Source organism: Oryctolagus cuniculus, chromosome 2 (genome assembly GCF_051225735.1).
Source record: "Oryctolagus cuniculus isolate XC-2025 breed Fujian yellow rabbit chromosome 2, ASM5122573v1, whole genome shotgun sequence".
In the NCBI taxonomy this organism is placed as follows: domain Eukaryota; kingdom Metazoa; phylum Chordata; class Mammalia; order Lagomorpha; family Leporidae; genus Oryctolagus; species Oryctolagus cuniculus.
Window position 1 is genome coordinate 133,377,276 of NC_142868.1, and position 20,833 is coordinate 133,398,108.

A 20,833-nucleotide genomic window follows, 5' to 3' on the forward strand; every position below is an offset into this window, starting at 1 on the left:
GGTGGCTCACCCAAAGAGGGTGGAGCTGCAAGAGGTGGAACAACCTAGAAAACAAGGTAAACCCAGTCTCTGGCATCTTGTGCCTTGGCCTCTGCTGAAATGACTATCCTCCTTGGCTAAAGAAAGAATTTCCAAGGACTCAATATATCAAAGTCAATGGTGTAATGGCTGATACAACTTTGTGGGATCAGGCCAGGCAAACCTACTACAGAGCTCATTCTTGGCCTCCCTCACTTTCCCACTTGTCCTGGCCCTACAGCCAACTACTCAGCACTGCCCTTACTAACACCCTTGGCCCCCTTGGCTCTTTCACCTGCCAATGTTCCCAACACCAACCTTCACTCTAGGTCACCAAACACCTGCCCACACCACGGTTGCCAAAGTTTTCTAGAAAAGGATCACAATAGAACCACAGGGCCTGTTCACTACTTCTATTCCCCAGCCACATCTGGGCCCTTCCAGCTTCCATGGTTATCCCATCTGAAGTTGGCTTCCTATTGTCCCCTTTAAACCCTTGCAAAAAATGTTCTAGGCTCTACAAGTCTCCAGTCCTTCTGTGTGCCTCTCATTTTCAGCTGATGTTATAATTTTAATTTTCCTGTGAAGCAGAAAGTCTGCCTCAACTTTGTTTTTTTCCTTCCACTTTAGAATTTCTTTGTTCACAGCAATTTTTTCTTATGTTCTCCCTGTGTCAGAGGGACAGGTGATATCTTTATTCCCTGTCCAGGAAAACCCATTTCTGTTATGGTTCACATTCCTCATTACAATATTAATACTCTCATGTAAAACAAACTCAGTCTTTCGTCACACAATACTTTAAACACATGCATTTTTTTTAACTTCTTCCAACTTCTCTGGTTTTTTTGCCGACAACTTCAGATCTCCTCTAGCCATAAAAACAAATATCTTAAAAACAATCTTAATCTTACTTCTCCATTGAGCTGCCTCCAAATTCCTTTCCATTTTTTTTAATGGCCAAATGTTTCCAACACCTTATCTTTCCTTTCTCCTCTTTGTTTCTTAACTCCCTATAGGCTAGCTTCAATCTGTCACCATACTGAAATTTTTCTTTGTTCTTTTAGTTTAAATTTGTTTATTTATTTGAAAGGGTGGGGTGACAAAGAGACATAAGCAGGGAGACAGAGAGAGACAGAGACAGAGAGGGTGCTATGTTCCACCTGCTGGTTCACTTCCCAAATAGCTGCAATAGCCAGGTCTGATCCAGGCTGAGACCATATGCCAGGAACTCCATCCTGGCGTCCCTCATGGGTGGCAGGTGGCCAGTACTTGGGCCACCTTCTGCTGCTTTCCAAGGTGCATTAGCAGGAAGCTGGAAGCTGCATCTGGGACTTGAACCAGTGCTCCCACATGGGATACTGAGGTCATAGGTGGCACTTAACCCACTATGCCGCAACGCTAGCCCCACCTCCTTATTTTTTTTTCTAATTTTGTCATTTTGAAATAAATTCAGACTTCCTTTAAAGTCGCAACAAATTGTGGAGCTCCCATATATCCTTTACCCAGTATCCCCAAAAGCTAATGTGTTATATAACCATAGTACATTTACCAAAACCAGGAAACATTGATACAATACTATTAAGTAAACACAGACTTTATTAAAACTTCCACAATTATTCCACCATTGTCTAATTTCTAAAGCTGTCCTTTTTAGAAAGCTGTTACTAAGGTCATCTTAAACAACTTTGTTTTTATTAAGTTATAAATATAAAGATAAGGAATGACATGTGGAAAACTTAAGAACTATGAAAACACATAAAAAGAAAATTAAAAAAATCCACAGTTTGACCAAAGATAAAATTACTAATTCACAGGACATTCAAGGAATGGAAGAATATGATAAACAATCTCCCAAAAAGATAAGTATCAGCAAAATTCAGACTGGATTTCTTCAGGGAACAATCAAAGAAATGAAAAGTAACCTATAATTTAAAAGAGATTTCATGAGATAGAGGCACCACTTGCAATGTGGGAACTTTGGATCTTAATTTAAATCAATTGTTTTAAATAATCATACAATCAAGAATCTGTGAACTCTGAATTTTCATTTAGTAATAGAAAGAAGCTATTGCTAATTTTTACATGTGATAATGGTGCCATGTTTATGTAAAGTACATTTTTAGAGATATATTTAGAAATATTTACAGGCAAAATGACTGCTCCAAAGTAATGGAGTAGGGTCCAGTGCTGTGGCGCAGTGGGTTAAGATCTTGCCTGCAGCATAGGCATTCTATATGGGCACTGGTTCAAGTCCCAGCTACTCCATTTTTGATCCAGCTCCCTGCTAATGCACCTGAGAAAAGCAGAAGATGGCCAAAGTAGCTTGGACCCCCGCATCCACATGGGAGACCCAGATGAAGCTCCTGGTTTCAGCCTGGCCCAGCCCCAGCTGTTGCAGCCATTTAGAGAATGAACCAGAGAATAGAATAGAAGCACCATGTCTCTCTCTCTCTCTCTCTCTGTGTGTGTGTGTGTAACTCTGCCTTTCAAATAAATAATCCTTAAAAAAAAAAAGTAATGGGATGGGGGTTCATCTGTGATGAACAGGTTGTCACATAGTGATAATTGTTGGTGCTGAGTGATGAGTGAATCAGGCTAAGTTATTTGCTCTACCCTTGTGTATGTTTTAAATTTTTCCATCATGATAGGCTGTCTTTAAAAAAGAAAATCACTTCCTGTTTCTCATCAATGAAGTTTCATCTTGATACTCATCTATTAAACAAGTATTTGTTAAGCATCATATCCAGCCCAGGTTTAATGGATATGGTCCTTGCCCTCTCAAATCTTACAGCCTGGTTTATAAGATTATACGTTCATAAAGAAAACTGAGAACAAGTCAGGGCAATATTTAACAATGCGTTTAATCAACTATAATCAAATGTCATGATGTGTAATCTAAGCAGTTTGCTGGGTGGTCAGGTGAGGGAGGAGCCTGTGGGTGTTAGAAGGTGAGGTAGGGAGGGGAAGAGGCAGGAATCTTCACTGGAAGTTGAGCTGGCTGAAAGGCAGTGCGATCCAGGCAAGGAAAGTAGAAGGAGGAATAATTTTACAGAATAATTCTACCTGCTTTCATGGGGGATATGGGGTGGAGGGTAAACAGAGGAGACTGCCACCTACTTAGTTAATGACTCTCTGTGCTGGAGCACCAGTGGGTGACAACGGATGCCAACCACATGGTCCACATGTCGTAATTCCCATAATTATAAACATCAGAGAGTAATATTGATCTGTCAGATATCATATGAGTAATGGTTGTCTCCCAAATGGGGGCTGAATAAACCCACTGCCATTCCTGGAGAATCAGCTTTGACTTCAAAGTTTCTCAGTTGTATTATTTTTCAACTTTCAGGCTTCAAGTTGCTATTCAGACGAATGAAGCCACATCTCTAAGCTCACTTAAGAGAAGAGAGTGTGCCAAGAGGTAAGACTGGTTCAAGAATCCTAGAAAGAAATCTCAGGCCCCAAAATACCTCCCCCAAGAGCTTAAGCACATGTCTGAAATTACATTGCCATATAGCATGGAGTTGTAACCGCTTCCTCACCGGACTATGTTGGCATTGCAGAGGAAGGCCACCTAATCTTGGGATTTGAATGTGATTAGCATTCCTTTAAGGGTTAGAGCAGGCATACAAAGAGATGACAGAGGACAGGTTTGCGGACAGGAAAGGTGGAGCAAAATAGCCCACACCCTGTCTGGTCTAAAGGAAAAAACCTGTCGAAAGACAACAGAGCCGGGACTGGTTCCTCTGCCCCTGCAGGGCCTGCCGGAAGCCAGGAGCCTGCCCCACTCCGACCTGCAGCGCAGCAGGCCTCGTGCATCTCCAGTGGGGACAGCACGCGGGACGCAGCGGGCCGTGCTCTAATCCTCGGTGGCACTGGACGCAGTTACGTAAAGTCTTACGAGACGTGTGGGGCCGGCCCTGGCGCCAAAAGCGTGGCCGCAAAGGCACTGATACCCACGCAGCGACCCTCGGAGAAGGGCTGGGCAAAGGATGCTGCAGGCCAGGCGCTGTGCCCGCCCTGTGCGGCCGGTAGCCAGGGCCCACGAGGCCTGCTCACGCGGAGGTTCGAGTTGAGCTACACTGCAGGGGTCCACATGAATGACGTGCTCTACCCGGAATCGGAGCTCACATCATCATATTCCTGCATCTAACCCAGTTCTCATCTTCTCTCCCCTTCTACTTCTCTCGCAGGGGCTCCCAGCCCTGAGCGCCCTCACCCGGCCGCCATCGACACTCGTGCTGCCACCTGCAGGTGACAGGGGAGATGCAGACAACTGCAGTCAGGTGGCCCATGACTGGGAGACGGGTTTCAGGACACGCGAACATAAACTCCAGATTCCTGGAACTCCTGGAATTACTGCTGTTTAGATTCATTAATTCCAAAGAGCACAACCATTTGGCAAAAGACGACCAAGCCTCCACATCTTCTGGAGTTTTCCCTTTGGTTTGTTTTTCCACTGTGCGGGTTTGACAAGGGATTGATGATCAATATTTGCACAAATGCAATTCAGTGCTGTAAAACAGATGTTCATTGCCAAAGCGTGTAATTGATGTACATCAATCATAGCCTGTTTTTTTTTCCCAGAGCCACCTCCATGATGGTGATGTCACTGTGATCCACAGTTGGCTCTGCTGTGCCTGTACTGCTCAGAGTGGCCAATGTGACACCCCAGCCCCACCCCCACCCCGTAGTCATCATCTGGGTCATTCACGGCCCAGCAGCTCACCCTTTTACCCAGTATTCTGCACTAGAGCAAATCTTTCTGCAGGCATTCCAATACCGTGATTTTGAAAATGAATGATTCTCTTTAAAATTCTCGGTTCCATTTAGCATGATGGTTAAGTTGATGGCCCTGGGTTTGAACCCTGACTGTAACTTCTTAGCTTCATGGCCTTGAGGAAGTTATTTATTCCTTCTGTGCCTTAGTTTCCTAAGTAGTTTTCCTGCTCAATTGGGAATCATAATCCAGTCCTCATCAGATTGTTGGGCTTATTTTTTTAAGACTTATTTGAAAAGTAGATTGACACAGAAAAAGGGAGATGGAGAGGGAGCCTTCATTCCCTGGTTCACTCCCCAGATCCTCACAGCAGCCAGGGCTAGGTTAGGCAGAAGCCAGGATCTTCATTTGGGTCTCCCATGAGGATGGCAGGAACATAAGTACTTGGGCCATCCCCCAGTGCCTCCCCAGGCGCATTAGCAGGAAGCTGGATTGGAAGCACAGAGCAGCTGGGACTTGAACCAGGCACTCCAACGTGAGATGTGGGCATCCCAAGCAGTGACCTAACCCACTACACCACAATGGCCTCCCCTGTTGTACATTTTAGGTGACAATTCACATGAGCACCTGCCATCTAGCACACCGAGAATGCAAATGCACCCTAAACGCAGTACATCCGGTTTGGACTTGGGCTTTGACAATTACAAGTACAGGAGTGTAGGCTGGTTATTTCATTTCTCTGCACCTTGATTTCTTGTCTGTAAGATAAGGAAAATAAGAATATTTATCTCACAGTTTACTTATGAGAATTAAATGAGATGATATGTCTACTATGGTTAGGACTCTCAATAAATTTTAGCCTTTTAAGGCTCAGCGTGGTCCAGGGACTTGCCAGATTATACAGCAAGTGGAACCAGAACACACACACACATACACACACACACAGCTCTTCTCTCCAAGGCTGGGACTCCTTTTACGGTATCACAGCTGCCTTTTTGATTCCTGTGATTAGAATGAGTATACATTTTGTTTTACAATCTTTGGCCAAATATCTATTGCAGTATTTAGAACTTTTAAGGTTACCCTGACTTCCTAAAATTGGTCCTCAACATTTAAAAGCAACCAAAAGAAATACACTGAAATCCTTTTCTTCCTAACAAGTCTTTTTTCTGCTTACTGGGTGCTGCTTTCGGGGGTGGGGAGTGGCACGGAGGGCCACCGGGAGTGGCAGCCCCTCAGGAACTGAGGCTGTGTTAAGTTCATGCCCCTTCCCCATTCCTAGGCCCAAGTCTCTCTTTCAAAATACTTCTCCATTGCAGTACAACTACTGATTTTCACCCCCTTCCTTCCATGAGACTGTGGACTCTCTGAAGCTCCCTCAAAGTCCTTTCCATTTTCTTTCTGTCAAAAAAAAGAAAGAAAGAAAGGGGGGCGGGGGAGAGATAGAAGAAATGCAGAGAAGAGACAGTGTTCACTTAAAGGAGTCAGAACACAAGATGACACGTCTTTAGACAATAACAGATCCATCTCAATCTACAGAGAAAGACTGAGGACAGATTTGATCATTTTGGCCGAGTATCCTATTGAAGATCTTGATTTCCTGAGTAATAACAGCAGTAACAATGAACATGTATCAAATGCCAGCCATGGGCAGGCACTCTGAGCTGCTCCCAGCAACTCTACAGACAGCCGGCCCTCCCTATCCTCAAGGTGTGCGTCTGAAGATGGGAAACATCCAAAACAGAAACTATGTCTGCACTAAACGTGTACAGATTTTATCATTATTCCCTGAACAATACAGCCTAACAACTATTTGCACATCATTTATATTATAGATAGCTAGATTAAAAAATGATTTAAAGTACATGGGAGGATATCCACATCCATTTGATATAAGGGACTTGCTTATCCAAGGGGATCCTGGAACCACGCCCTGGGACTGCCCTAGGTACTCTCATTTCACTGATCAAGAAACAGGCTGACAGTGGGTGTCGTACAGCAGTTATGCCACCACTTGAGATGCCCACACCCCGTCTCCACTTCCAATCCAATTTCCTGTTAATACGAACCTTGTGAGGCAGGTCACAGCTCAAGCAGTTGGGTCTCTACCACCTATATGGAAGATCTGGATGGAGTTCCTGGCTCTTGGCCTTAGCCTGACCCAGCCCTAACTATTGAGGGCATCTGGGAAGTGAACCAGCTGATCAAAGATCAATTTCTTTCTCTCTGTCTCACTCTGCCTTCCAAATGAATAAAAATAAATAAAAGTTTAAATTATTTATTCATTTATGTGAAAGGCAGAGTTACAGACAGGGAAGGAAAGAGAGCTGCCATCCACCGATTCTCCCACGTAGATGGCCAGGGCCAAAGCACTCGGGCCATTTCTACTGTCTTCCCAGACACCTTAGCAGGGAGCTGGATGAGAAGTAGAACATCCAGGATTGAACCGGTGCCCATATGGGATGTCAGCATCACAGGGAGCAGCTCAACCCACTGCACCAAGACTCCAGTCCCAGATAAAACTTTTTAGATTTTTTTTTAAAGATTTGTTTTATTTATTTGGAAGGCAGAGTTACAGGTTAGGGGGGTAGAGCGAGGGAGAGAGAGAGGTCTTCCATCTGCTGGTTCACTCTCTAAATAGCCACAACAGCTGGCTGGGGCTAGGCCAGGCCAAAGCCAAGAACTTGAACCAGGTCTCTTATGTGGGTGCAGGGCCCCAAGCACTTGGGCCATCATCTGCTGCTTTCCCAGTCCATTAGCAGGGAGCTGGATCAGATGTGGAGCAGCTGGGACTCAAACTGGCACCCACATGGAATACAGGTGCTGCAAGCAGTGGCTTAACCTGCTACGCAACCACATCGGTCTCCAAATAAGACTTTTTAAAAAGCAGCAGCAGGATGAGAGAGGGCTGGGTTTGCCAGCATCACACAGTTAGTAAGTAAAGTAACAGAATTGAACTTGAACCCATGTCTGCCTAATATCAAGAGAGCAGGCTTTAACTTCTGTCCTGTCTTGCCTCCCAGCAGTGGCAGCTCCCGGCATGGAGCAGAGCACAAGATGAAAGCGTGCCTGCTTCCTGCCTCAACCTTCTTGATTCCTTCCCCTTGATTTCTTTTCCACTTTAGGGCTGGGGCTTGTACCCCAGTCATCTTCTTTGCCTCCTTCCTTGGCAGGGCCTGGCATTCCCGGCCCTGACTCAGGCTCAGAGCGCTCTCTGCCCCAGTCCCTGGCACCAGGGCAAGGGGGAATATCCGGTGTCTGAGAGCAGCAAAGCCCTCCATGTGACCGGACAGACTGGCGCACGCCCTCCCGCAAACTGCATCCACGCTTCCGATGGATGGTTTTGATGGCAGCCAGCCAGGCCAAGGCCTCGCCTCACCCTTAGCAAGCCACAAATGCCCAGGTGACAGGCAGCAGCTGCTCCTTGCGTGCCCCAAAGGCCAAGTTTCCACTGAGTTCATGCAGTCCTGAAGCACCCCCAGTTCCTGCCCATGTCCCCGTGTGTCCCTACCCGTCAAACCTGCCAGGGCCATGGCCTTTGTTGACTGGCACAGACGATGTGCTTCTGGGATTTGATTGCCAAATACTCAGGAGTCCAGTTAACTTTAGCAAGAACTAACTGTACAGGCTGCCCAGGCCACTCATGCTTTCTGCACCCAGGAATCTGTAATAAGCTTTCTAAGGGTTGTTTAGGAAACCAAACCCACATTCCTGTTGTATCTGGTTCTAAGTCATTTTTAGGCCCCATGGCGGACCCTAGCAACCTGTGCAGGAAAGACTGAGGGACACAGAATAGCTTTATGCAAAGGTGGCCCTGGAGGAAAAGCAGCTACAACTAGAGCAGGTAGGGGAGGAGGCAGGGCTTGGGGGAGGGTTCTGAGATCACAGAGTAAGAGCTCCTCAACTCCCAGATGCAGAGGAACCATCAGGAGAACACGTTAAATGCACAGCCAAGAGCCCTCGCCCAGACATTCTGATTCTTCAGGTCTGAAGTGGGGCCCAGCAGCCTCCAGACCACCAGAGTCCCTCCCAATCCAAGAGGCCCATGTGCACGTTTGGAGAACGGCTGCTCCAGGACCAAGAGCAGCTGCAGAGGAGCCTTCCCAGAGGGCAGAGAGGGAGAGAGAACAAGGGGAATAAAGGCGGGAAGGGAGAGGGCATGTGTGGGGAATGCTCCGGAGGCCCCCAGAAGCCTACCCCCGAAGGAACCTACAAATGAAGCTGTATCTCCAACTCACGCTTCCCACATTCCCGGAGCACACTGAGAGCCTCTCTCCAGTGTCTGCCGCAGCAGCTCCTCCTGCTTTTCATTCTCTTTATTAGGAATATCTTTCTTTTTGAACCAAAATCGATCTCCCTTTATTTTTTATCTGATCACCAAAAATCTAAAAAATTTGCAAACAATTTTAATGCTAATTAACATGTGACTACCTCATGGCCCATAATCTTCTTAAAGATAATATTTTAAATGCATTGAGTTGTAATTGATATTTAATGCACTGTACCTGTTTTAAGTGTACAATTGGATAAGTTTTCATATATGGATTCACCTGAGAAGCCATACTCACAACCAAAATCACACATGTATCCATCTTGTTATAATCCCTCCCTCTGCATCCTGCCTTCCACCTCCCACCGCCACACCTGGGTAATCACTGATCTGATTTCTATCACTACAGACTACTTTAAATTTTACATAAACAGAGCCTATGATATGTGCTATATTTGGTCTGACTTTTTAAAAGATTTGTTTACTGGAAAGGCAGAGTGACAGAAAGAGAGGGAGAAAAAGAGACAGGTTTCATCTACTGTTTCACTCCACAGGTGCCTCCAGCAGCTGGGGTTGTGACAAGCCAAGGTCAGGAACAGGTGCTCCATCTGGGGCTCCCAAGTGAGTGGCAGGGAACCCCGCACTTAAGTGAACATCTACTGCTTTCCCAGGTGCATGAGCAGGGAGCTGAATTAGAAACAGAGCAGCCAGGACTAGAACCCGGTATGCCGGTGCCGCAGGTGGAGGATTAGCCTATTGAGCCGTGGCGCTGGCCCATTCTATTTTTTAAAATTTGTTTTAAACATGTTATAACACTCACTGGAGCATTTTTATAATAGTTTATACAAAATTTTTGACAACATCTGAATCATTTCAGTGTTAACATCCATTGATGTCTTTTTCTCATTCAAGTTGAGATTTTCCTGGTTCTTGACATGATAAGGGACTTTCTATATGTTCTAGGCATTTGGGGAAATGTGTGAGAAGATTCTGGATCTTATTTAAATCTTTTTTTAGCAGGCCACTGTTGACACCATGCCAGTAGGGAAGAGGAATGGCTGCCTCATTAGCACCAGACAGGAATGGAAGTCCACCCTCCACACTTGGCCTCCAGGGACACTCCAGTGGGAGAACAGCATCTCTGCTGAGTGACGGTGAGAGTTCCAGGTGCCCACAGGGCCCTTCCTGACATCATAAGGGGGTGGATCATTACAGGAGACACCACCCCAGCAGGAAGCATCAGGGTGCCTCATTACAGCTGCATGAGGGTAGAAGTGTGGGGTCCCATTGGGCCTTGGCCAACAGGGATAGGCCATGCTTTTTAACATGGGTCAAACTTTTCTTTATAAATGTGAGCATTTTTGTTTGGGTGCTAGACATTGTAATGCCAGTTTGTTCAATGTTTAGTATTTTTAATATTCTTGAACCTAATTCTAGGATATGATGAAGCTACTTGGAAACAACTTGATCCTTCAGCTTTGATTTTGTGATATTTTGGGAGGATCCTGGAGAGTGCTCGGTCCAGCGTTATGTATTCCCAACTCCTGAGGCAAGACCCTTCTGTATACACTGAGTGCCCCTGAATCATGCAGCTCTCCAAGCTGGCCAGGGAGATGGCACTGTTCCCAGACCCAAACACTGTTCCTTCTCATCCCATAAGGGGGTCTCCTCCCACACAGACCTGGTCAACACCCAGCTGAACCGACCTTGAGACCCTGAGAAGATCCGGTCCTCTCTCCGTGCAGCTCTCTGCTCTCAGTTGTCTGTCCTGCGAACTCTGCTTGCTTTGGTCTCCCCAGACTCCTATCTTTACTTCCTCAACTCCAAGGGTTGCCAGGCTCCACCTGGGTTCTCCCTCCCCGAACTGGGGCCTGGGGAACCCTTCAAGGCAGCAAAGTGGAGCAACTGTAGGACCTTCCTCATTTGTTTCTCACCTGTCAGGCATTCCTCATTGCCTAACATTCTTGCCTTGAAAACTGCTTTTGTGTATCTTTGTGTGTTTGTTGGTTGCTTCTTTTCGATGATGATGTTATTTCAGGCAAGAGACTAAATCTGAACATGTTATTCCATCCTGGCCAGAGCAGAACTCTCCTCGAGAAGTTTTTAACTTTTAATTTGAAAAACAAACAAACTTTTATAAAAGTTGTAAGAACTGGATCCAGCACTGTGGCTCAGCAGGTTAAAGCTGCAGCCCAGGGCCGGCGCCGTGGCGTAGCTGATAAAGCCACTACCTGCAGTGCTGGCATCCCATATGGGTGCCAGTTCAAGTTCCGGCTATTTCATTTCTGATGCTGCTCTCTGCTATGGTCTGGAAAAGCAGAAGATGGCCCAAGCCCTTGGCCCCTGCATCTGCGTAGGAGACCCAGGAGAAGCTCTTGGCTTCAGATCAGCACAGCTTCGGCTGGTACAGCCAATTGGGGAGTGAGCCAGCACATGGAAAACCTCTCTCTCTCTCTCTCTCTGTGTGTGTGTAACTCTGAATTTCAAATAAATAAACAAATCTTAAAAAAAAAAAAAAAAGATGTGGACTGCAGCACTAGCATCCCATATGGGCACCAGTTCAAGTCCTGGCTGCTCCACTTCTGTTCTAGTTTCCCGCTAACATGCCTGGGAAAGCAGAAGATGGCCCAAGTGCTTGGGCCCTTGAACCCATGTGGAAGACCTAGAAGAAGCTCCTGGCTCGCGGAGCTTTGGCCTGGCTCAGCCCTGGCTGTTGCGGTCATTTGGGGAGTGAATCAGTGGAGAGAAGATCTCACTGTAACTCTGCCTTTAAAAAAAATGAATAAATCTTAAAAAAAAAAAGAAAGAAAGAAAAATGCAATGAATGCTTACAAACCCTTCATCTAGATTACCAACTGTTATAGATTTGTTCCCTTTGTTTTATTTCTCTCTAGATAGATAGACTGGTATCAAGCCACACATATGCACGTATCATCGTTTCTGTTGAGTCATTTAAGAGTAGGTTGCCAGGGGCTAGCACTGCGGCATGGCGGGTAAGGCAGCCGCATGCAGTGACAGCATCCTGTATGAGTGCTGGTTCAAGTCCCAGCTGCTCCGCTTCCAATCCAGCTCTCTGCTATGGTCTGGGAAAGCAGAAGATGACTCAAGTCCTTGGGCCCCTGCACTCACATGGGAGCTCCCGGCTCCTGGCTTCAGATCAGTGCAGTTTCAGCCAGTGCGGCCATCTGGGGAGTGAACCAGAGGATGGAAGACCTCTCTCTCTCTCTGCCTGCCTGTTACTCTGCCTTCCTGATACGTAAACTAATTTTTTTTAAAAAGTGGGTTAAGCTGCTGACTGCAATGCCAGCATCCCATATGGGAGCCAGTTTGTGTCCCACCTGCTGCATTTCCAATCCAGCTCTCTGCTAATACACCTGGGAAAGCAGCAGAAGATAGCCCAATTGCCTGGGCCTCTGCACCCACATGGGGAGACCCAGATAAAGCTACTGGCTCCTGGTTCCTGACTTCGAGCAGGCCTGGCCCTAGCCACTGCAGCTACTTGGGGAGTGAACCAGCAGATGGAAGATTTCTCTGTGTCTCTCCTACCCACTCTCCGTAATTGTACCTTTCAAGTAAATAAAATAAAGCTTTTTTTTTAAAAAAAAAAAAAGTATAGGTTGCCAACATCATGCACCTCAACTCTAAATACATCAGCACCTATCTTCTAAGAACAGGGATTCTTTTATATAACCACAGTACAATTAAAGTCAGAAAATTTTGCAATGATAAACTATTATATAGAGTTCACATTCAAATTTTGCCAAAGATTTTACAGCAATTTTTTTCCCAACCCAAAATCCAAACCAGGAAGATAATATGCATTTACTTGTCCAATATATACAATAAAATATAAGCCAACGAATCCCTAGTTGGTCAAATGCCATGTTTAGAAGGGGTCAGATGTCTGATTTCCCTGTTCGGCCTGGCCTATAGTTCCAATTCCCTCACTCTATCTGTCTCTACCTGTGACCTCTACTCTTCTCCATCTTCCTCTCCAATGCCTTTGATGTTCTGGATACTTCTAGGTCATAGGGAAGAAGACTGGCATGACAAAGATCCTTGTTGGTCACTACCTTTGGGACCCTCGTTCAGATCCCCAATGGTAGGATGTCTCCCTTCCTCCTTTGACTCCTTTATGAGTGTAAAGTAGAACTGCCCAGGGCCGGCGCCGCGGCTCACTAGGCTAATCCTCCGCCTTGCGGCGCCGGCACACCAGGTTCTAGTCCCGGTCGGGGCGCCGGATTCTGTCCCGGTTGCCCCTCTTCCAGGCCAGCTCTCTGCTGTGGCCAGGGAGTGCAGTGGAGGATGGCCCAGGTGCTTGGGCCCTGCACCCCATGGGAGATCAGGAAAAGCACCTGGCTCCTGGCTCCTGCCATCGGATCAGCGCGGTGCGCCGGCCGCAGCGCGCCGGCCACAGCGGCCATTGGAGGGTGAACCAACAGCAAAGGAAGATCTTTCTCTCTGTCTCTCTCTCTCACTGTCCACTCTGCCTGTCAAAAAAAAGGGACACTAACCCACTGTTGGTGGGAATGCAAACTGGTCAAGCCACTGTGGAAGTCAGTCTGGAGATTCCTCAGAAACCTGAAGATAACCCTACCATTTGACCCAGCCATCCCACTCCTTGGAATTTACCCAAAGGAATTTAAATTGGCAAACAAAAAAGCAGTCTGCACCCTAATGTTTATTGCAGCTCAATTCACAATAGCTAAGACCTGGAACCGACCTAAATGCCCATCAACGGTAGACTGGATAAAGAAATTATGGGATATGTACTCTTTAGAATACTATACCACAGTAAGAAACAACGAAATCCAGTCATTTGCAACAAAATGGAGGAATCTGGAACACATCATGCTGAGTGAAATAAGCCAGTCCCAAAGGGACAAATACCATATGTTCTCCCTGATCGGTGACAACTGACTGAACACCAAAAAGGAAACCTCCTGAAGTGAAATGGGCACTATGGGAAACGGTGACTTGATCAGCATAGCCCTGACTGTTAATGAACAACTTAATACATTATCCCTCTTAGTAGTTTTTTTTGTCTGTTCTACTTAATATGACTGGTTTAATTCTGTAATTAATACACAGTTATTCTTAAGTGTTAAAAATTAACTGAAATGTGATCCCTGTTAAACATAAGAGTGAGAATAAGAGAGGGAAGAGATGTATAATTTGGGACATGCTCAAGCTGACTTGCCCCAAATGGTAGAGTTAAAAACATACCAGGGGATTCCAATTCAATCCCATCAAGGTGGCATGTACCAATGCCATCTCACTATTCCAAGTGATCAATTTCAGTTCACAATTGATCATAATGAAAGGACTAAGAGTCAAAGGGAGCACATAAACAAGTCTAGTACCTGCTAACACTAACCGATGGAATAAATAAAGGGGAGAGTGATCCAACATGGGAAGTGAGATACTCAGCAGACTCATAGAATGGCAGATGTCCTAAATAGCACTCTGGCCTCAGAATCAGCCCTAAAGGCATTCGGATCTGGCTGAAAAGCCCATGAGAGTATTTCAGGCATGGAAAGCCAAGACACTCTGGCAAAAGATCTCTGCGAGTGAGATCCCAGTGGAAAGAACAGGTCTTCAAAGAAGGAGGTACCTTTCTCTGAAGGGAGGAGAGAACCTCCACTTTGACTATGACCTTGTCTAAACAAGATAAGAATCGGAGAACTCAGAGGGCTTCCATAGCCTTGGAAACTCATGACTGGAGCATAGGGAGACTACTGATGCCATAGATAGGAGTGTCAATTGGTAAAGTCAACAACAGGAGTCACTGTGCACTTACTCCTCATGTAGGATCTCTGTCCTTAATGTGCTGTGTATTGAGATTTAATGCTATAACGAGTACTCAAACAATATATTTCACTTTGTGTTTCTATGGGGGTGCAAACTGTTGAAATCTTTACTTAATGTATACTAAACTGATCCTCTGTAAAAAAAAAAAAAAAAGAAGAAGAAGAAATTATCAACTCCCAACTTGACTCTCACTGGGATTAAACATGACAATAGGTCTGATCTGATTTCATCATCATTTAAAAAAAATCATCTATTATTTTTCACTTTATGTTTCTGTGTGGGAGCAAACTGTTGAAATCCTTACTTAATGTATACTAAGCTGATCTTCTGTATATTAAGATAATCGAAAATGAATCTTGATGTGAATGGAAGGGGAGAGGGAGTGGGAAAGGGGAGGGTAGTGGGTGGGAGGGACGGTATGTGGGGGAAGCCATTGTAATCCATAAATCGTACTTTGGAAATTTATATTCATTAAATAAAAGTTAAAAAAAAAAAGTAGAACTGCCCAATGGGATACAAAGGCTAATAAAAAGGAAATGAAGATATTTCAAACAAACAGACAAACGCAGAAGTGAAAATCAATGAGACACATGCTATCCTACTAGAAAACAGATGAGGTGCAGAAGGATCAACCATGAAACATGATCAGCAAACTTCACCCAGGCAAGCCTCCCCACCTCTGCTCCAGACCTGCCATCTGTTCCCACCCTTCCTCCTTGCCACTGCACCCACATGCTTTGGCCTTCTGGAAAAGCCCTAGCCCTGGTCACTGATTCCTAAAATCTGACATCAAGTCCACGACAGAGCTCCCTTCACGGAATACTGGCAGCCTGGAGACTTTTTCACCCCCACAGCCCTGTGTCTGCTTGAGTCACGCATGTGCCACATCTTTAGGTGTGTGGGTTCTGAGCCCCACAGACTGCAAGCTCCCGTGGTATCCTAGAACATTTTTTAGGCTGTGTCCATAGCGATACATGCTTTGGAGTCAAACTTGGTTTCAAATTCCAATGAATTTGTGATCTTGAGCTTAGTTCCTGATCTCTGTCAGCCTCAGTTTCCTTATCTGTAAACCAGGAACATAATGTCTTGTGCAATTATGGTAAAAGTAAGTGAAATAAATTATGCAAAGGGCTCAGTCTAGAGCCTTGCACTTCAGGAATTTCAGTGTTAGTTCTTCCCTTAGTCATATCTGAATCCACAAAGTCTAAGAAATCTTACCAGTAATTTTATTCAAATTATAATGTCTTGTTACTACATGACTAATTCACATTCATCACAGAACAATTAGAAAATAGAGGCAAAGAGATAAAACCACCTGTAATACTCAAACCCACAGATAGCAATGTATAAATTAGTAAATATGTGCCACAACTTGGAATGAGGTGACATCCTGATAAACCCACACACAAGCTGAAAATATTCTAAATTGATAATGCATCTAATACACCTAACCTAACAAATCTCATGGCTTAGCCTAGCCTACCCTAAAAATGCCCAGAACACTTACATTAGCCTACACTTGAGCAAAATCACCTGACACATAATTTATTCATATACTGAAGGTGAAAAATAGAATCAGTGCATAGCTCACTTTCAGACCACTGTAAAGCTGAAGAACGCTAAGTCAAACTGTTAAGATGGGGACCATCTGTACATAAATATTCTTTATTGTACCTTGTATGGTGTTTTATCACTTGACTTTTATATAATAATATACAAATATATTTTATTGTCCATAAATAGACATCAATATTACCCATTGTGACTACAGAATAATTCTATTAAGGGATGTGTCTAAACTTAACAAATCCCCTACTCTTGAACATTTAGGTAATTTGCCTTTTTTGCTATGTCTAAGCAATTGCGATAATGAATAGGTTTGTAAATCCTTGTTCTTATTCCTAAGTTATTCTTAGGAGTGGAATTTCTGGGATAAAGAGAACGTGAAAATGTTAACACTTCTGATACCCACCACTGAATTGCTCTGGAGAAACCAGATATCAATGTATATTCCTCACCTACTCAGGGCATAGTCATTCTTTTCTTGTCTTTGCCACGGAGGAACTGGTATCTAATTGTTATTTTAATTGCCTTTTTAAAATAATTCTCTTATATTTGGTAAATATTGACCCAAATGAAAGCACTTCTCTGTCAGTCCTGACCCTTACACCAAATCCATCTATACATTTACAAGCTGTGTCTGTCCAGGATGAGTGGTCATGAAGAGAAAAAGGATCATAATGTGCATGAAGCCAACTGACCCCTGGCCAGGAGATAAAAGGATGGGGAAACAAAGGCATCTTCAGTGCTGGGAGGAACTGAGGAAGAGTCAGGCAAATCATGGGACTCCAGGGCTGGCAGGAAGGAAGGATTACGGAGCCAGCCTTGGAGAACAGAGAGGATGGGAAGGGATCCATCCAGTGACCGTTCTGAAGGTAATCAGGGTTCTGCTAGTGGGAGCATTATTGGAGCTATCTGGCTGAGTCTGAATCCAGCCCACACCTTGGACAGGTTAGAGTTTGTACTCATTCTGTGTCAGTTCATTGTACTTGTGTTATATTTGTCCCTAATCATTTTTCCTCATTCCCAGCTGGCTACATCATAACAATGCACATTTGTTGCACACTTCCCATATGCCAGGTGCTGTATTCTACACACATGTGCTAATTTGACTCCCACAATAACCCAGGAACTCTGCCCTATCGTTATCCCTGCTTCACAGAAAAGGAAACTCAGACTCAGAGGCATGCCGCAGTTTGCTTGAGGTCATGCACCGAGTACATGGGCAGCCAGAGAACCAAGGCTGACTTTCTTCAAAGTACCCACGCCATTTCAGTAGTGCTGCTATCTTCACTGGGAGCACAAGTCCCCCTAGATTCTATTTCAAGTTGAAGGTCAAACAGCCATGAAAAATAAAGATTCCAAAGCAATTCCACCTAGAGAATGGGGCAAAGGAGGTAAAAATTTCAGCTTCCCTCCATCCCCCGTCACCTCTGGTGGCTCCCCTGAGGCCCCAATTTTCCAAACATCTACTTTCTGATGCCTGCTTTAGAGCAACTCATGGTGAGCCTCACCAAGCAGGAGGAGTTTCATATGCTCCACTCCCGCGAGATTTGATGTTCTAAAAGGCCCCCCCCCCCAAAAAAAAAAAAAAAAACCAATCTGTTTCCTGATTCACCCACCCTGGCTGCTTTCTCTCCTGTACAGTCTGATCCAAAGTGGCTGCTAGGAACCCACACTTCTCAAGCCCCATTTTCCACCTGGCTACTGCCCCAAGGCTTTCATCTGTGTTCACTGGGGCTCCCCTGGCAGACCACCAGTGGGACCTGGCCACCCCTCCAGAGAACAGGTGCAAACTCTAAGCTTTAGGAAAGAGTCACGGAAGACCTCCCTATTGGAGGCTCCTGGTGGTTGACCCAGAGCAGTCATGGCCCCTCAGATTTTCACGCTACAAAGAATTGGAGACAGAAGTTATCACTGAGTCTCCAGGGATTTGGTCCCTACTGAGTGCAAAGCCTACGCTTGACCTGAAGGACTTGTGCCCCCTTCAGCCAATTCTGCGCAGTTCATGTTTGAAATGTGACTGTGATGTTTTTCTGTAGCTGTTAACAGTGTCTTCTCACGACTGCATCTTCCTGGAAAAGGCCAAGATTAGCGTTTCATTTTGGCCTGTTGCAACACACACTGCTTCCCAGAAGCTAATGGGCAGGGAAGGAGGGCGGGGGTGGGGACTGACTTCACTCTTTCCCAGTTAAGTTCCTCACCCTTCATGAGAAATATCCAAATTACTCCTGCCAACAAGTGCTTGGGCTGCATCACTACCCCCTCGACCCAGCCACCCACCCCAGCTCTGCAGCTTCTCTGACCATCTAGAACATTATTTGTTTCCATCAGTCATGCATATAATGCCTTGTTTGTTCTATTACCAATTGATATGTGAATGCTGCCTTGTATCTTTAACCAGAGTGGGCATTTCTGGAGGGCTGGGACTGTATTTTAAGATACTTTTCTTTCTCTTCCAGCTCAGAAAATGGTATTATGTGCCTTCCCTGATGACCCTATTTAACTTCCTAAATGAATCACCACCTCCTTTCCAAGCTGGAATATAACTGACTTGTTTTAATATCTGACCCCCATTAGAAAATTAGCTCCAGGAAGACAGGGATTTTTTGGTCTGTTTTGTTCATTATTATTATTATTATTATTTTTTTACAGGCAGAGTGAGAGAGAGAGACAGAGAGAAAGGTCTTCCTTCCCTTGGTTCATTCCCCTAATGGCTGCCACGGCCAGCGCTGTGCCGATCCTAAGCCAGGAGCTGGGTGCTTCCTCCTGGTCTCCTATGTGGGTACAGGGACCCAAGCACTTGGGCCATCCTCCACTGCCTTCCCGGGCCACAGCAGAGAGCTGGACTGCAAGAGGAGCAACTGGGACTAGTACCCGGCGCCCCCACTGGGATTAGAACCGGGTGTGCCAGCGCCACAGGCAGAGGATTAGCCTAGCGAGCCATGGCGCCAGCCACTAATTTTTCTCAGGCATTTAGAACAGTGTTCAACATATAATAAATGCTCAATTAGTACATGTTGAATTTAGTGGCTGAATTAAGAAAGGATTAGGAAGTGGAAGTGCCAGTATTTATGGGACAATAGCTGGTTTCCAACTCAACTTTTCCATGAGTATTTTCTGTATTTCTATGAATTTCAGGTGAATTTCTTTAGACTCCCAAATCAATTTTATTACTTAATTTCCAGCTCAGGAAATCCTCAGATAAAGAGTAACTGAGTTACTCAGTAACATAGTTAACTGAGTTTTACTATGTACCAGTGACTATAATTTTTTTTTTTTTTTTTTTGACAGGCAGAGTGGAGAGTGAGAGAGACAGACAGAAAGGTCTTCCTTTGCCGTTGGTTCACCCTCTAATGGCCTCCACAGCCGGCACGCTGCGGCCGGTGCACCACGCTGATCCGATGGCAGGAGCCAGGTGCTTCTCCTGGTCTCCCATGGGGTGCAGGGCCCAAGCACTTGGGCCATCCTCCACTGCACTCCCTGGCCACAGCAGAGAGCTGGCCTGGAAGAGGGGCAACCAGGACAGAATCCGGCGCCCTGACCGGGACTAGAACCCGGTGTGCCGGCGCCGCAAGGCAGAGGATTAGCCTAGTGAGCCGCGGCGCCGGCCTATAATATTCTTTTAATCAACATTCCCCTCCTGCAGGCTCATACTATTAAAAGTACCATTTTACTGATGAGGCTCTGAACCATCTTGAAGGTAAATAGCTAGTAAGTGGTAAAGCTAGAACTTGAACTCAGATCATTTCAGTCTTTCAAAATCTGCTCTTCTGCCTTCACGGAATCTAGGTTTCCAGGATTCTCTTTGAACTTCACTACACTGAGGCCCCCAGGTCCTAGACAGATCAGCCTTCACTGTGATGCCTAGGAGGGTTCCTGGCAAAAAAAAGGAACTAAAACAACTATCCTCAGTCAAGGGAGTTTCTTCATTAGATGCTAATAAGGAATTTTAGTCACATTTCAAACAGGAACTGAACAGAGGCGAGTGCGGAGAGCAAGTTTAAAGGCAGGGGGAAGAGTTCAGGACTGGCCAGCTTGATTTGAGCAGAGGCCTGGTAGATACTTGGATATATAAGGCCAAAGTCCAAGCAAGAGGGCTACAGATACAAATTCAGAAGCCTGCATCATCATGGAACCTTGTCTAAAGCAAATACCTCTGGACTGCCAAATGTGCTCTTTAGCTGTCAAGCTCCAATCCTGAAGGCCATGTGCAATATTTTTTGAAAGGTTGATGAGCGCTGTGTCGAGGTATCAGTGTTCCCTGAGTTGTTGCAGCTGCTGCATACAAAGCTCAAGTTCGCCTTCTTTCCCTTCTCACTGGGGCACTAGTGGGAAACCATGAGTGTGCGTGTGATCAGTGGCAACTGTGCAATGGCACACAGGACTAACCTCAGCAACTGCCTCTGGACTTCCTTCTGTCCTCGTCTTCTGTGGCTCCCCAAAGCACTCAA

The 20,833-nt window shown here is 45.4% G+C and overlaps 1 long non-coding RNA gene across 1 annotated transcript; it reads left to right on the forward strand.

Annotated features, from left to right (window-relative positions):
- The first annotated feature begins 3,364 nt into the window (after positions 1–3,364).
- On the forward strand, positions 3,365–5,609 carry LOC149128052 (uncharacterized). Its single transcript, XR_016229265.1, has 2 exons — positions 3,365–3,439; positions 4,212–5,609. It is a non-coding gene; the product is annotated as an uncharacterized LOC149128052 (long non-coding RNA).
- The last annotated feature ends 15,224 nt before the right edge of the window (positions 5,610–20,833 follow it).